Source organism: Chiloscyllium punctatum, chromosome 51 (genome assembly GCF_047496795.1).
Source record: "Chiloscyllium punctatum isolate Juve2018m chromosome 51, sChiPun1.3, whole genome shotgun sequence".
NCBI classification, from domain to species: domain Eukaryota; kingdom Metazoa; phylum Chordata; class Chondrichthyes; order Orectolobiformes; family Hemiscylliidae; genus Chiloscyllium; species Chiloscyllium punctatum.
Genome location: NC_092789.1, coordinates 37,291,853 through 37,302,823, shown reverse-complemented (window position 1 = coordinate 37,302,823; position 10,971 = coordinate 37,291,853). Strand labels below are relative to the sequence as shown.

The 10,971-nt window shown below is 44.7% G+C and overlaps 1 long non-coding RNA gene across 1 annotated transcript in view; it reads left to right on the top strand.

Annotated features, from left to right (window-relative positions):
- The first annotated feature begins 2,481 nt into the window (after positions 1–2,481).
- LOC140470499 (uncharacterized) overlaps positions 2,482–10,971 on the top strand; it is a 46,865-nt gene continuing 38,375 nt past the window's right edge. Inside the window, exon 1 of the long non-coding RNA XR_011956497.1 lies at positions 2,482–2,595. This is a non-coding gene — a long non-coding RNA (uncharacterized lncRNA). The remainder of the gene's footprint in view (positions 2,596–10,971) is intronic.

The window sequence follows — 10,971 nt, the reverse complement described above, 5'->3', positions numbered from 1 at the left end:
GGTGTCCTTCATTGTCAGTTAGTATTGACATGAGGGAGAACTGGTCATGTCATTTTGTTACAAGCTGATGCTCGTGTATTGTGGTGGCAAGTTTCCTGCCCACTTGCCCTATGTAATGTTTCTCGCACTTGCTGCATGGTACTTTGTATATCACATTCGTCCTGCATGTTGTGGGTATGGGGTCTTTTGACTTGGATAGCAGCTGGTGAAGTGTAGCTGTTGGTTTGTGTGTTGTCATTATTCCCAGAGGACACAGGAGTCTTGTAATCAGTTCTGAGTCCATATCCCCACCCTATACACGGAGCTGCAATTCTCCCTGCACGTCCACTTTTCTCCCTGCCTTAATTTGCCTGCTCAAAAACTACTTCCTGTCTCCAGTTTAAAATAAAAATTGGGAAAATGCTATATAGGGCCTAGATCTATGTATTTACTGAAATAAAAGCAATATACACTGTGTGCTGGAAATCTGCTACAAATAACAGAAATCTGCTACAAATACGTTACTGTAACTCACTGGTGAGTATGTTACGGTATATATAAACCCCACAATGATCCTTCGATTAGATTCTTGTCTAGAGTTCACGCCCGTATATCTGTTACTTTGTATATAAATCAATTCGAATCCTGTAATTAGAGTGCACTCTCTAAATGACTCCTGAGCATCAGTTATTCGTTGTACAAAACATCCCAAACCACTAGATTGGATTCCAGCCTTTTAGTATCTGTTATTCTACACATGATTCACACTGAAACCCTTGATTTGATTCCAGTTTCTAATTCACTCCTCAGTATCTGTGATTTTATACAAAAATGCGGAAGTCCTCGATTAGATTCTAGTCTGTACTTTGCATCTGGATATTTGTTACTTTGTATGTAAACCATCCCAAAACGCACAATTCTAGTACAGTCTCTAACTTACACCTCATTACGCATTATGCTATCTCACGAAGGATGTACTAGCCCTGGAACGTGTTCAGAGGAGGCTAACGAGAATGGTGCCAGGAATGAAAAGCTTATCATATGGGGAACATTTGAGGACACTGGGTTTATACTCACTGAAGTTTAGAAGGATGAAGGAACATACAGAATACTGAATGGCCTGGACAGAGCAGATGTTGGGAAGGTGTTTCTATTGGTAGAACATACTGCAACCTGAAGGCATAGCTTTCGAGTAAAGGGAAGACCTTTTAGAACAGACGTAAGGAGAAATTTCTTCAGCCAGAGGATGGTGAATCTATGGAATTCATTGCCATAGAAGGCTATGGAGGCCAGATCATTGAGTAAGTTTAAGACTGAGATACATACGTTTTTGAGGATTAAGGGTTATGGAAAGAAAGCAGAATGGCTTTGAGAAACTTGTCAGCCCTGACTGAATGGCAGAGCAGACTCAATGGGCTGAGTGGCCTAATTTCTGCTCCTATGTCTTATGGAATTTTGTCATTTGTATGGAGTCCAGCAGTTCAAAGCAGCTCAATACCACTTTTTCAAGGGCTGATAGGAACAGGGAACAGCTAGTGATGTTCACGTCCCGTGAATGATTGAAACAAAATTTCTTTGCCTTCCTAATCACTCGCTGCCCCTGCAGACTATCTCAATATGATTAATCGGGGCGGCACGGTGGCTCGGTGGTTAGCACTGCTGCCTCACGGCACCAGCTTCCCAGGTTCAGGCGACTATCTGTGTGGAGTTTGCACATTCTCCCCGTGCCTGCGTGGGTTTCCTCTGGGTGCTCCACTTTCCTACTGCAGTCTAAAGGTGTACAGGTCAGATGAATTAGCCATGCTAAATTAACCCATCGTGTTAGGTGTATTAGTCAGAGGGAAATAGATCTGGGTTGGTTACTCTTTGGAAGGTCGGTGTGGACTGGTTGGGCTGAAGGGCCTGTTTCCACACTGTGGGGAATCTAATCTAATATCCCGCTGTACTTCAGAATCCTGCAACGTCTCCCCATTTAAGTTCAAGGCTCTTTCATGATTCTTCCTGACAACCAACACACTCTCGACTATATACAGCTTTGGACAATGTCTTACCCTTTCACTGACTATCTCCTACATCAGTCTGTTTGAATACCCCTCGCATTCTCTTCACAAATGACTGCTGACTCTCCTGTTCTGTTTCACAGTCACGGTTTGCCCTCTTGAATATGCCAGCCAGGCATCCTGAAATTAACAAAATCTTTTGGGAAGAACGGGGGCCTTCACAATCAAATCATATGACTACTCCTTACAGCCACATTGAAGTAACTACACACCGCATATCGAATTTTCATGCTTGTCTGACAGTCTGGGTTCGCACGGCACAATGGTGGCGAGGAGGACCATAATGCACAGCGCCAATGAAGCCGCTCTGTCGGCCACTGAGCCGGGCGGCCCGGCATGCCCACGTGCAGCGAAGCAATGCGCGCCCTCAGTTGAAGAGTTTCGCCATTGACCAATGAGAAGCCCTGGAGGACCAGAAGCAAGTTAGTCCTCCAGCCAATCGGCGCTCCCCATTGCCCGGATGCGGAAGTTGGACAGTGAAGTTGGTCATTCGCGCCCAGAAAAGTTTGAATGAAGGTTGAACTTCGCCCAGACTGAACAACTCTGTCAATCTTTGGTGAGCATAACGCTGTTTTTTCTCTTTCAGCTTGAAATTGTTGACTTGTAAGAATTGAAGGGTAGGGAAGTGAATCCAGGGAGAGTGCAGACTCCGGAAAGCTTGGCCTAAGTCTTCCGTTGTCTCAAAGAACATCCTTTACTCCCACAGCTTGACACAGTTATTTGTCTGACTAAGAGAGTTGCATATTTCTTAATGTTCACATTTAAAGGGGGCAATTTCAGGCAAAAGCTGCCAAGTGCTGTAAGTGTAGGGAATGCTGGAATAGAGAAATTGAGGTTTTGGTCAAGAAGAAAGAAGGAAGCAGATGTCAGGTTAGACAGCAGTGATCGAGTGATTCCTCAGAAGATTATCAAGACAGTAAAACTAAACTTAAGAGGGAAATGAGGAGGACAGAAAGGGGACATGAAATAGCTATGGCAAGTAGAGTTAAGGAGAATGCAAATGGATTTTATGAGTACATTAAGGACAAAAAGACATCACAGTGGCTCAGTGGTTAGTACTGCCACCTCACAGCGCCAGGGACCTGGGTTCGATTGCGGTCTTGGGCGACTGTGTGGAGTTTGCATATTCTCCGTGTGTCTGCATGGGTTTTGTCTGGGTGCTCCGATTTCCTCCCACAGTCCAAAATTGTGCAGGTTAGATGAATTGGCCATGCTATTATTGCCCATAATGTCCAAGGGTGCATTGGTCAGGCAAATGTAGATTAATGGGATAGGGGAATAGGTCTGGGTGGGATATTCTTCAGATGGTCGGTGTGGACTTGTTGGGCCAAATACCTGTTTCCACACAGCAGCGATTCTATGTAGGGATTCTAAAAGATTACCTAAGGAGAGAATATGGCCCCTCAAAGAACAGCAAGGCAGCCTATGTATGGAGTCACAGAAGATAGAGGAGATCCTAAATGAGCATTTTGCATCAGTATTTCCTGTGAAGAAGGACATGGAAGATGTAGAATGTTGGGAAATAGATGGTGACATTTTGAGAAATGTCCATATTAAAGAGAAGGTGGTGCTGGATGTCTTAAAATGTGTAAAGGTGGATAAATCCGCAGGACCTGGTCAGATGTACCCTAAAACTCTGTGGGAAGCTAGGGAAGTGATTGCTGGGTCCATTGCAGAAATGCTTGGACCATAGATCGCCACAAGTGAGGTGCCAGAAGACTGGTGGTGGGCTAATGAAGTGCTCCTCTTTAAGAAAGGTGGTAAGGAAAAGCCAGGGAACTACAGACTGGTGAACCTGATATTGGTGGCGGGCAAGTTGTTGGAGGGAATCCTGAGGAACAGGATTTACATATATTTGGAAAGGCAACATGACTTTGTGTGTAAGAAATCATGTCTCACTAACTTGATTGAGTCTTTTGAAGAAGTAGCGAACAGGATTGAAGGCAGAGGGATGGACGTGATTGATATGGCCAAGGCGTTCAACAAGGTTCAGCATGGCAGACTGGTGAGCAAGGTTAGGTCTCACGGAATGCAGGGAGAACAAGCTATTTGGATACAGAATTGGCTCAAAGGTAGAAGACAGAGTAGTGGCGGAGGGTTGTTTTTTCAGACAGGAGGCCTGTGACCTCCTGCCATAAGGATTGCTGCTTTCCATCATATATTAAATGGTTTGTATGTGAACATAGGAGGTATAGTTAGTAAGTTTGCAGCTGACACCAAAATTGAAGGTGTAGTGGATAACGAAGAAGGTTACCTGAGAGTACAACAGGATCTTGATGTGATTGGCTGAGGGGTGGCAGATGGAAATTAATTTAGATAAATGTGAGGTGCTACATTTTTGGAAAGATAAATCAGGGCAGGATTTATACATTTAATAGTAAGGTCCTGGGATTGTTGCTAGACAAGGCGACCTTGCAATGCAAGTTCATCGTTTTTTTTGAAAGGGGAGTTGTGGGTGGATAGGATGGTGAAGGAGGCATTTGGTCAGCTTGCCCTTATGGGCCAGTGCATTGAGTGTCAGATTTGGGAGGTCATGTTGCAGCTGTACAAGACATTGGTTAGGTCACTTTTGCAGTACTGTGTGCAGTTCCGGTTTCCCTCCTGTCGGAAGGATGGTGTGAAACTGGAAGGGTTTGGAAAAGATTTACAAGGATGTTTCCATGGTTGGAGTGTTTGAGTCATCTGGAGAGGTTGAATAGGCTAGGGCTGTTTTTCCTGGAGTGTCAGAGGCTGAGGGGTGACCTAATAGATGTTTATAAAATCAAGAGGTGCATGGATAGAGTAAATAGGCAAGGTCTTTTCCCTGAGGTTGGGAGTACTGAACTAGAGGGCACAGGTTTAAGGGGGGAAATATTTAAAGGGGATCTAAGGGGCAATATTTTCATACAAAGGGTGGTGCGTTTCTGGAGTGAGCTGCCAGAGGAAGTCATCGTACAGCATGGAAGCAGACCCTTCAGTCCAACTCCTCCACGCCGACCAGATATCCTAAATTAATCTAGTCCCATTTGCCAGCAATCGGCCCTTATCACTCGAAATCTTTTCTATTCATTTGCCCGTTCAGATGCCTTTTAAATGTTGTAATTGTACCAACCTCCACCACTTCCTCTGACAGTCCCAGCCTATTCAGCCTCTCCCTACAGCTGAAACCCTGCAACCCTGGCAACATCCTTGTAACTCTTTTCTGAACCCTTTCAAGTTTCATAACATCTTTCGTATACCAAGGAGACCAGAATTGCATGTGATATTCCAAAAGTGGCCTAACCAATGTCCTGTACAGTCACAACATAACCATCCACCTCCTATACTCAATGCTCTGTCCAATAAAGGAAAGCTTCACTTCCTATCTACTTGTGACTCCACTTTCAAGGAACTGTGAAACTGCACTCCAAGATCTCTTTGTTCATCAGTACTCCCCAGGACCTTACTATTAAGTGTATAAGTTATATGCTTTCCCAAAATGCAGCACCTCACATTTTTCTAAAATAAACTTCATCTGACACTCCTCAACCCATTGGCCCATCTGATCAAGATCCCATTGTACTCTGAGGTAACCTTCTTCGCTTTCCATGACACCTCCAGTTTTGCTGTCATCTGCAAACTAACTATACCTCCTACAATCAAATCATTTATGTAAATGATGAAAAGCAGCAGACCCAGCACCAATTGTTGTTGGACACTACTAGCCACGGGCCTCCAGTCTGAAATGCAACCCTGCACCAGCACACTGTCTTCTGCCTTCGAGCCAGCTCTGTGTCAAATGGTTAGTTCTCCCTCTATTCTATGTGATCGAATCTTGCAAACCAGTCGACCAAGCGGAACCTTCTTGAGTGCCTTACTGAAGTCCACATAGATCATGTCCATCATGCTGCCTTCATCAGTCATAGAGATGTACAGCATGGAAACAGACCCTTCGGTCCAACTCGTCCATGCTGACCAGATATCCCAACCCAATCTAGTCCCAGCACCCAGCCCATATCACTGTAAGCCCTTCCTAGTCATATACCCATCCAGATGCCTTTTAAATGCTGTAACTGTACCAGCCTCCACCACTTCCTCTGGCAGCTCATTCCAAACACATATCACCCTCCATGTGAAAAACTTGGCTCTTTGGTCTCTTTTATATCTTTCCCCTCTCACCTTAAACCTATGCCCTCTAGATCTGGACTCCCCCAGGGAAAAGACTTTGTCTGTTTATCCTATATGTGCCCCTCATGATTTTATAAACTTCTATAAGGTCACCCCTCAGCCTCTGACGCTCCAGGGAAAACAGCCCCAGCCTGTTCAGCCTCTCCCTATAGCTCAAATCCTCCAACCCTGGCAACATCCTTGTAAATCTTTTCTGAATCCTTTCAGGTTTCACAACATCCTTCCAATAGGAAGGAGACCAGAATTGCATGCAGTATTCTAACAGTGGCCTAAGCAATGTCCTGTACAGCAGCAACATGACCTCCCAATCCCTGTACTCAATAATCTGACCAATAAAGGAAAGCATGCCAAACACCTTCTTCATTATCCTATCTACCTGCAACTCCACTTTCAAGGAGCTATGAATTTGCACTCCAAGGTCTCTGTTCAGCAACACTCCCGAGGACCTTACCATTAGATGTATCAGTCCTGCTAAGATTTACTTTCCCAAAATGCAGCACTTCACACTTATATAAGTTAAGCTCCATCTGCCACTTCTCAGCCCATTGGCCCATCTGATCAAGATCCTGTTGTAACCTGAGGTAACCTTCTTCGCTGTCCACTACACCTCCAATTTTGGTATCATCAGCAAACTTACTAACTGTACCTCTTATGCTCGCGTCCAAATCATTTATATAAATGATGAAAAGTAGTGGACCCAGCACCAAACATTGTGGCACTCCACTAGTCACGAGCCTCCAGTCTGAAAAACAACCCTCCATCACCACCCTCTGTCTTCTTCCTTTGTATCAGTTCTGCATCCAAATGGCTAGTTCTCCCTGTATTCCGTGAGATGTAACTTTGTTAATCAGTCTCTCATGGGGAGCCTTGTCGAAAGCCTTACTGAAGTCCATGTAGATCACATCTACCACTCTGCCCTCATCAATCCTCTTTGTTACTTCTTTAAAAAACTCAATCAAGTTTGTGAGACATGATTTCCCACGCACAAACCCATGTTGACTATCCCAAATCAGTCCTTGCCTTTCCAAATGCATGTACATCCTGTCCCTCAGGATTCCCTCCAACAACTTGCCCACCACTGACATCAGGCTCACTGGTCTATAGTTCCCTGGCTTGTCTTTACCGCCCTTCTTAGCCAACCTCCAGTCTTCTGGCACCTCACCTGTGGCTATCGATGATACAAATATCTCAGTAAGAGGCCCCACAATCACTTCTCCAGCTTCTCACAGAGTTTTTTGATTAGATTACTTCCAGTGTGGAAACAGGCCCTTCGGCCCAACAAGTCCACACCGACCCACCGAAGCGCAACCCACCCAGACCCATTCCCCTACATTTACCCCTTCACCTAACACTACGAGCAATTTAGCATGGCCACTTCACCTAACCTGCACATTGTTTTGGACCGTGGGAGGAAACCAGAGCACCTGGAGGAAACCCTCGCAGACACGGCGAGGATGTGCAAACTTCACACAGACAGTTACCTGAGGTGGGAATTGAACCCGGGTTTCTGGCGTTGTGAGGCAGCAGTGTTAACCACTGTGCCACTGTACTGCCAGGTGTTCTAAGGTACACCTGATCAGGTCCTGGGGATGTATCCACTTTTATGCATTTCAAGAAATCCAACACTTACTCCTCTGTAATATGGACATTTTTCAAGATGTCACCATCTATTTCCCTACATTCTAAATCTTCCATGTCCTTTTCCACAGTAATTACTGATGTAAAATACTCGTTTAGTATCTGCCCCATCTCCTGCTGCTCCACACAAAGGCCGCCTTGCTGATCTTTGAGGGGCCTTATTCTCTCCCTTGTTACCCTTTTGTCCTTAATATATTTGTAAACACCCTTTGGATTCTCCTTGACTCTATTTGCCAAACCTATCTTCTGTCCCCTTTTTGCCCTCCTGATTTCTCTCTTAAGTATACTCTTACTTTTATAGTCTTCTAAGGATTCACTTTATCTATCCTGTCTGTACCTGACACTTCCTTTTTTTTAAACTAAACCCTCAATTTCTTTAGTCATCCAGCATTCCCTATACCTACCAGCCTTTCCTTTCTCCCTAACAGGAATATACTTTCGCTGGATTCTCGTTATCTCATTTCTGAAGGCTTCCCATTTTCCAGCCATCCCTTTACCTGCAAATATCTGTGCCCAATCAGTTTTTTAAAGTTCTTGCCTGATATCGTCAAAATAGGCCTTTCTCCTATTTAGAACTTCAACTTTTAGATCTGGTCTATCCTTTTCCATCATTATTTTAAAACTAATAGAATTATGGTTGCTGACCCCAAAGTGCTCCGGCACTGACACCTCAGTCACCTGCCCTGCCTTATTTCCCAAGAGTAAGTCAAGTTTTGCACCTTCTCTTGTAGGTACATCCACAGACTGAATCAGAAGGTTTTCTTGCACACACTTAAAAAATTCGTCTCCATGTATATGCTGAGCCCAATGGCAATCCTAGTCTGTTTGGAAAGCTAAAATCCTGTATCCGAACCACCCTATTATTTTTACAGTTAACTGAGATCTCCTTACAAATTTGTTTCTCAATTTCCTGCTGACTACTGGGGCGTCTGCAACACAATCTCAATAAGGTGATCTTCCCTTCCTGATTTCTCAGTTCCACCCAAATTATGTCCCTGAACATATTCCCAGGAGTATCTTCCCTAAGTATAGCTATAACGTCATCCCTTATCAAAAATGCCACTCTCCCTTTCCTCCCCATAGCATTTGTGTCCCAGAACATTTAGCTGCCAATCTGACCATCCCTGAACCACACCCGTGTAATTGCTATGATATCTCAGCCCATGTTCCTAACCGTGCCAAGTTCATCTGCCTTCTCTGTTAGGCCTCTTTACATTGAAATAAATGCACTTTAATTTAGCAATCCTACCTCATTTTCTTTCTTTATTCTTGCCTGCCCTGGCTGTTGGACTTGCTCCTTTTCCCAACTGCACCAGTCTCAGACTAATCTCTTTCTTAACTATCTCCCTGGGTCCCACCACCCCACCTTCCCAGTTTAAATTCTCCCAGGCAACTCGAGCAAATCTCCGTCCAAGTATATTAGTCCCTTTCCAATTTGGGTGCAATCTGTCCTGCTAGTACAGGTCACTTCTACCTAGAAGAGATTCCACTGACCCAAAAATGTGAATCTTCTCCCCTGCACCAGCTCCTCAGCCACACATTCATTTGCTCTGGTCTCCTATTCCTATCCTCATTCGCTTGTGGCACTGGGCGTAATCCAGACATTACTACCCTGGAGGACCACCTTTTTGAATTTTCTGCCTAACTTTCTATAATTTCCCTTCAGAATCTCATCCTTTTCCCTTCTTCTGTCATTCATTCCAATGTCACAACAACCTCCTGTTGGCTGTCTCCCATTGAGAACATTCTGCACCCCCTCCAAGATATTCTTGATCCTGGCACCAGGGAGGCAACACGCCATTCTGATTTTTCACCGCCAGCTGCAGAAACATCTGTCTGTGCCTCTGACTGGACAGTCCCCTATCACATTTGATCGCTTGGAACCTGATGTACCTCCCATTAATTAGAGCCAGTCTCAATACCAGAAATTGGGCTGTTCATGCAACATTCATGCAAACATGAATACTGAGGCACGAATAAGTAGAATGGATGGCTTTGAGATATGTAGAGAAGAGGTGTTGGAAATTCTGGCAAGGGTGAAAATAGATAAGTCCCCTGGGCCTGATGGCATTTATCCTAGGATTCTCTGGGAAGCAAGGGAGGAGATTGCAGAGCCAGTGGCCTTGATTTTTGTGTCCTCTTTGTCTACAGGAGTAGTGTCAGAGGACTGGAGGCTAGCAAACGTGGTTCCCTTGTTCAAGAAGGGGAGTAGGGATAATCCTAGTAACTATAGGCCAGTGAGTCTCACTTCTGTTGTGGGCAAAGTCTTAGAGAGAATTGTAAGGGATAGGATTTATGCACATCTGGATAAGAATAATGTGATCAAGGATAGTCAGCATGGTTTTGTGAAGGGCAGGTCGTGCCTCACAAACCTTATTGAATTCTTTGAGAAGGTGACTAAGGAGGTAGATGAGGGGAAAGCGGTAGATGTGGTATATATAGATTTTAGTAAGGCGTTTGATAAGGTCCCCCATGGTAGGCTACTGCAGAAAATACAGAGATATGGCATTGAGGGTGAGTTGGAGGTTTGGATTAGGAATTGGCTGGCTGGAAGAAGACAGAGGGTAGTAGTTGATGGCAAAGGTTCATCTTGGAGTGCCGTCACTAGCGGTGTTCCGCAAGGATCTGTTTTGGGACCATTGCTGTTTGTCATTTTTATAAATGACCTGGAGGAAGGGTTAGAAGGATGGGTGAGCAAGTTTGCGGACGATACGAAAGTCGGAGGAGTTGTAGACAGTGAGGAAGGATGTGGCAGGTTACAGCGGGATATAGAGAAGCTGCAGAGCTGGGCAGAAAGGTGGCAAATGGAGTTCAATGTAGCTAAGTGTGAGGTGATTCACTTTGGTAAGAGTAATAAAAAGATGGGGTACTGGGCTAATGGTCGGATACTTGGTAGTGTGGAAGAGCAGAGGGATCTTGGTGTCCATGTATACAGATCTCTGAAAGTTGCCACCCAGGTAAATAGTGCAGTGAAGAAGGCATATGGCGTACTGGCTTTTATTGGTAGAGGAATTGAGTTCCGGAGTCCTAAGGTCATGCTGCAGTTGTATAAGACTCTGGTGCGGCCACATCTGGAATATTGTGTGCAGTTTTGGTCGCCATACTATAGGAAGGATGTGGAGGCACTGGAACGGGTGCAGAGGAAGTT